This window comes from Centroberyx gerrardi, chromosome 24 (genome assembly GCF_048128805.1).
Source record: "Centroberyx gerrardi isolate f3 chromosome 24, fCenGer3.hap1.cur.20231027, whole genome shotgun sequence".
Taxonomy (NCBI): Eukaryota; Metazoa; Chordata; class Actinopteri; order Beryciformes; family Berycidae; genus Centroberyx; species Centroberyx gerrardi.
The window spans coordinates 2,560,862-2,567,147 of NC_136020.1; the positions used below are offsets into that span (position 1 = coordinate 2,560,862).

The window sequence follows — 6,286 nt, forward strand, 5'->3', positions numbered from 1 at the left end:
GTTACAAAGATACTGAAAAAACATAACTGCCTTTTTACTGACACAGTTGTAAGTGACATTGTCCAGGCAGTCTCAGAGAGTAACATTTTGCACAAATCAATTACCTGTCAAGCCCCATTGTCAACTCCTAAGAGGAGGAAGTCATATTACGAAGACAAGTTTCCACTTGCCTGTGGAGTACCTTATTGAGTCTTCACAGCATACCTGTATGTATGTGCCCATTCTCTCATCTCTGCAAGTGTTGTTGAAAAAAGCAGATGTATTTGAGAAAGTCCAAGAAACTACCACACAACAGCCTGGTCAGTATTCTTCATATCGAGATGGCTCTTACTGTCAGGAAAATCCACTTCTCTGATGAGGGCCTGAAATTATCTCTAATTCTATATATTGATGATTTTGAAATTGCAAACCCTCTCAGAACTTCAAGGAAAATACACAAAACATGCGCAGTTTATTGGACATTGGCTAACCTGCCAATAAAGTATCGCTCAGCACTACACTGTACTCAACTTGCCCTTTTGTGCAATTCGAATGATGTACGAAAATTTGGATATGCAAAAGTGTTTGCGCCCCTCTTGAATGACCTTAAGACTCTGGAAGAGGGAGGTGTCTATATCGAGACATTTGGTGACTGTCTCAAAGGTACAGTCTACTCTGTTGTGGCTGATAACCTTGCTGCACATGGGCTAGCTGGTTTCAAGGAGAGTTTTAGGGGTTTATACTGTTGCCGGTTTTGCCTCGCTACCAAGACAGACATGCAGATATCAGATGCAACCACTGGTAGCTGTGAGATGAGGACAAAAGATCAACATGATCGCCTTGTTCAAGAAATACAGAACAATGGCAGTGAAGATGATTACGGTGTTAAAAACAATTGTGTCCTCTCTGACCATCTCTCTTATTTCCACCCGATCACAGGATTTCCACCTGACATACTGCATGACCTGTTAGAAGGTGTGGTTCCTGTTGAGCTGGCCCTGTGTTTGAAAGGTATGATGACAAAGAAATATTTCTCTTTGGAGGATCTGAATAGGGCAATAATGTCTTTTCCCTACCAACATTCTGACAAGGTCAACCGCCGCCACCCAATTCCCCCAAATTTTGCCACTCGAGGAACAATTGGTGGAAATGGGCATGAGAACCACACTCTGCTTAGACTGCTGCCAGTTCTTATTAGCTCAAGAGTTCCAGAAGGGGACAGATTTTGGGAGATCCTAATGGAGTTAAAAGATATAGTCGAGCTTGCTGTGTCTCATACTTTCACAGATGATACTATTCAGTACATGGCTTGCAAGATTGCAGATCACAGGCAGCTTCTTCAGGAGGTCTTCCCTAACTTGCAGTTACGGTCAAAGCATCATTTCATTGAACACTACCCTCAACTCATAAAGTGTTTTGGTCCTTTGGTACATCTCTGGACAATGAGGTTTGAGGGAAAGCACAAAGTTTTCAAGAAAATAGTTCACGACACACACAACTTCAAAAACGTTTTGAAAACTATGGCAGAGAGACACCAAAAAATGATGGCATTCTACCTGTCATCACCAAGATTTTTCAAGCCACCAGTCCAGACTTCAAAAGTGGAATCTGTCTTTGTTGAGTCATTGCCCACAGATACACATGCATGCATACTGAGCATCACAGACAGCAGGAGTGTATATGCCACAAAACAGGCAACCATTGATGGCACGCTTTTTGTGGTTAGCATGTTTGTCTGCACTGGGGTACATGCCGCCTTGCCTGAGTTTAAGGAGATCAAAAACATATTACTTATTGGCAGTGAGATCTTCTTTGTACTGAAAGACTTTGAGACTTGGTATATTGAGCATTTGCGCTCATATGAGCTGACAGTTAATGAAAGAAAGGGCCATACAGTGAAACCTGTGTATCAACTGACTGACCAAATGCCATTGTTGGCCTACAAAGTGTCAAGCAAACTAATCCTCACAACTAAACATTTCATTCCAGTTTCTGAGTAAAAGAGCAGCACCACATTCAGCAGTCATCTTTCCTTTTGTTCCCTGGTGACTTCAGTGTGTCTGAGGGCCTGTCATATCTGAGTGCACAGCTGGACTACCTGGACAAAGCAATACAATTAAAGGTGAGTACTATTTTCCACTGTGATTCAATAATATGGGGGCAGCAGATACTGATATTGGTGGCTGGTGCAGGTAGCTGCTGGAACATAGAAGGCCAACCCTTGCAGTATCTTTTTTGGTTATGTTACAGGCTTCCCTTGCGCAGTTCAAATGGCAACGCCTGATGTCCTCAAACTAAGGGTCATCCTTGATGAAGTCAACGCTGAAAGGCTTAACTTGCTCTCTCGCCCGTGAGACTGTGAATGCCCTCATATTGGAGCTGAAAAATAAGATGAACCTGAACTATGACTTTCGCCTGCAATTTCAAGACCCAGAATTTGGCAATGCCCTATGCAATTTAGTCAATATAGAGGACCTGCCATCTAAGGCAACTGTGAAGATAGTTAGAGTAACTGAGTCAGATCTGAGTTCAACCAGCACAGATGACACAGTGTTACTGTCAGATAATACAGATTCACCTGAGCGCCTCTGCAGATGGCCAGAGGTCTTTGTTGTTCCGACATTCTCATACGAGGTGGAGTTCGCTTTAAGAGAGGGCAACTGTGCGTTTGAGAAAGAAGGGAAAACTTTGAAGTTGACCAGGGATCAAAAACATAACATACTGGATGGGATGGCTGCTGAAATATATAGACATAAAGCATACCCAAGTAGCAAACAGATAGGCAAGGCTGCAGACGCCCTTGTGAGTAAACACCCCTGCCTGAAAGAGAGAGGTTCCAAAACAGGATGTGATGGGTGGAAGAACAGCCTGCGCTTCAAGATGGGCAACTACAGGACTAAGCTTAGCAGAGCTGGCATAAAAGATGTGGCCGTGAATGCAGGAAAGCGCAGCAGCAGCAATCCGGAGGGTGCAGCATCCCGGGCCAACATTAAATGACCCAGAAGAGGGGAAGTCAACTTCCTTCCTAATTATCCCCGTGGTGAGAATAAGGACACCCTGGAGACCCAAAGGCTAGAGATGGTGGAGGAGTTCAAGAAAACACTGGCAGACAGAGACATGATTCTCGTCCATCAACACATGCAGCGCACCTTTGCACTCAGACGTGAAGAGATTGTGGATTTGGCTCCTCCCATCGCAGAATTGAAAGACAGATGGCCTGCCCTCTTTTCTGAAGCCCAAATGAGTAAAAACATACTGGGTCACTTAACAAAAAACAAAGGTGATATGTCACACACATAGCCAACATTATTATTTCTTGGTTTGGATTAAGAATTGAGTAGCGTGACATTGTCCTCACGATGATGTCATCAGGGGAACAAAGCTCAATATAATAATTTAGGTGAAAAATAAGTATGACTTCAAATCTTCATTGCTATTTGATTGTCTTTTATGCTCAGAAAAGTGAACAAGGGTTTTCCAAGACTTTAAAACAAATCCAAACATGAATGATCAAATGAATCAGTGACCACTTTGTAAATCCTTATGACTGATTCACTTTCATCCAAGTATGGAAAAAATAGTATTGTCATGATTTAGGCTAATGATGGAATATCTCTTTATGCTTTTGTTTTTGGTACAGCTCTATGGCGAATTCCATAGGATCACCAATCAAAACCTACCATTTTCCTTCTTCGCTGCGCTCGATAAAAACACACCACAGCTGCTCAAACTCTACAAACAGAGGAAGACTGGAGCTTTTGGTGAGAAGATGGCAGATCTTCTGATGGCATATGAGGAGCAGGTAAGAGTCTTATTGATGTGTTGACTGAGGGGTGGAAGTAACAAAAATAATAAACACCGAATTGATGAAATAGCTATCAAATGAAATGGTGGATTGAATAAAATGTTTTATTAAATGTTGCATCAAATAAAATCAATGAAATTAAATGTTACATCAAATAAAATGCAATTAAATATTTAAGTGTTAAAAAAACACTACCAACTTTATTGATTTTATTTAATACATTATTTAATATGATAGCATTTTATTCAGTCCACCATTTAATTTGTTAGCTATTTAATCGATTCTGTGTTTAATTTATTATTTTTGTTACTTCCACCCCTCATAGACTTGCTCTTGAATGCGGATGATGAGCGGCCTAATTGGGAAACCCCCCCCCCCCCCCCCCCCCCCCCCCCCTTATTTGTGTAACAGGACAAGAATGACATCAATGCAGCTAGAACAGCAGCCCTGGCTGGCCTACCACTGTACTTAAAAGAGGTCTCATGAGAGATCTTCAAGAATTGCAAGGTAACTCCTCATTCTCCCTTACCCTTACTCATTGCTCATGATCTTCTCTTGTTTGCACAGACGAACCACTGATCTGTACAAAACATTTGATGCAGCCTCGTAGTGTTGGCTCCATTAGCTGCCGCGAAGCCGGTTCTCTACACTACATGTGTTTTTGCTAGGGGGGCGGTACTGACACACTGCTAGGGTTCTGGGTAAGCGCGCTGATCAACGATATACTCATTTGTGGCCAGTTCTGTCAAGTAGGAGGTGTGAATGATCTGATCTTAACTAGACAGTATTTCCGCTACATTCATTCAATTTTCACCGCAATTGCGACATGTACTTAAGTGTTGGAAGACTGGTGTGCAGCTGAATAGCCAATTTATAACTAAGGTACTGATATGTTGATCATTTTAATGCAACGTTTTTGTACCCCGCCTGCCGTCTAGGGGGCTATCAGCCGTACTGCCTAATGCCCATACATGTGTCACAGATTACGTTGCGGGAGTCAGGAGTTTAAGGTTGTAAGTTTTGTGACAAGTTCATTATTTTAACTCAATCCATCATAAAGTAATTATTAAAAACAACAAGTCACTGCATTTGGCCATCTTTTGTGGGTGCAGACAAAATGTCATTGTTTTACAGAAATCATTAGGGGCCCAAGCATAGAGGCCTGATGATGATGTTGATTCTTCTTTGCTTGCAGTTAATGTGTTGAACCACAATAAAAAACAGGTTCACATTGAGACATTAATATACAATTAATTTATGTGCTGTGCCAGTGGAGTCTAGGTCTGTAACTGGGATTCCTATGTGGACTGGGTTAATTGGGGGGTCAAAATTATAATGTCAGAGCACTGATCCAAACTGTGTGTTTGTTTAAAAAAACAGGTTACTCAGAACATAAACATTGGTTTCTATCAGTATGTTTCTTTGTTCATAACGCTATTTTACATTGTAGCCTAGATGTTATAGCCCCTCCAGCATGAATATGCATGTAGCAAAAGATGACACCTTATTTGCTAACCACTGCATTGTCTTCCCTCTACCATACCACTTTGTGCCCTTGATACTGCTTTAACCTACACTTGTGAAAGTTTGTAAGCACACTAATTTAGTGTATTTCCTGAGAGCAGCATCCAAGGTTTATTTCTTCTTCATTAGCCTATCATAGTTGACTGATTTGTACACACACATGTTTTTGACTTCATGTGTATTTCCTCTTTCAGGAGGAGGAGTTTGAAGCATTCCAGGAGGGTCCAGTGGCGCTGGTGGCCATGGTGGATGAAGAGGATGTGGCTGCAGGGATTCCCTTTCAACCTCTCCATGTGTCAGTCATCCTTGAGGATCAGGTTGTAATGTCTCACACATCTTGGACAGATGCGCTGGTGTTTTTGTTTGGCCTAATCTATGCTCTCCATTTGAGCTACCCAGAGAAGCTGAGTGGCTTCTTTGAGTTCATCCAGGTTGTCCTCTTAAATCTTGATGATGGAAGAAAGCAGCTCAAACCTAAGTTGCAGGCCTTGAGAAATGAGCTAGAGTAAAGTCAGACAGGATGTGGTCTGAAACTGGAACATTTTGGTCTGAAACTGGAACTTTTTGGCTCACCTGCCAAGGGCTGGTAAACAAAAAAAATGTACCTGTCAAGAATACTGTTTACTGCCCCAAATAATGTACATTTGTTAGTGAACAATGTTTAGTTTTAAGTGCCGTTTTGTGTCTAGAATCAGGTCCTGTGTGAATCATTCAACAAGGAGACTCAGAAGAATCAGATTGAGTTTTAATTTCAATTACAATTTTAATTTACTTTATCTTTTTCTGTTTTCCTCTGCATTGTTTTCTTTCTCCTGTTTCAACAAATTGACCATTTAGGCAGCAGGTAAATAGAAGTTTAGACTCTACTGTTTTATGTAGAGCAGCATAACAGGCAGCTAGTCAAGGAACCTGTTCAATACAGAGCCAGTGTTTTACTTGGATTTGATTTGTTAGTGTGTATGGTGGTCAGCAGGGCCA

The 6,286-nt window shown here is 41.6% G+C and overlaps 1 long non-coding RNA gene across 1 annotated transcript; it reads left to right on the forward strand.

Moving 5' to 3' along the window:
* The first annotated feature begins 3,713 nt into the window (after positions 1 to 3,713).
* Positions 3,714 to 5,832, forward strand: LOC139928460 (uncharacterized). The gene is made up of 3 exons (XR_011785375.2): positions 3,714 to 3,781; positions 4,196 to 4,291; positions 5,503 to 5,832. It is a non-coding gene; the product is annotated as an uncharacterized LOC139928460 (long non-coding RNA).
* The last annotated feature ends 454 nt before the right edge of the window (positions 5,833 to 6,286 follow it).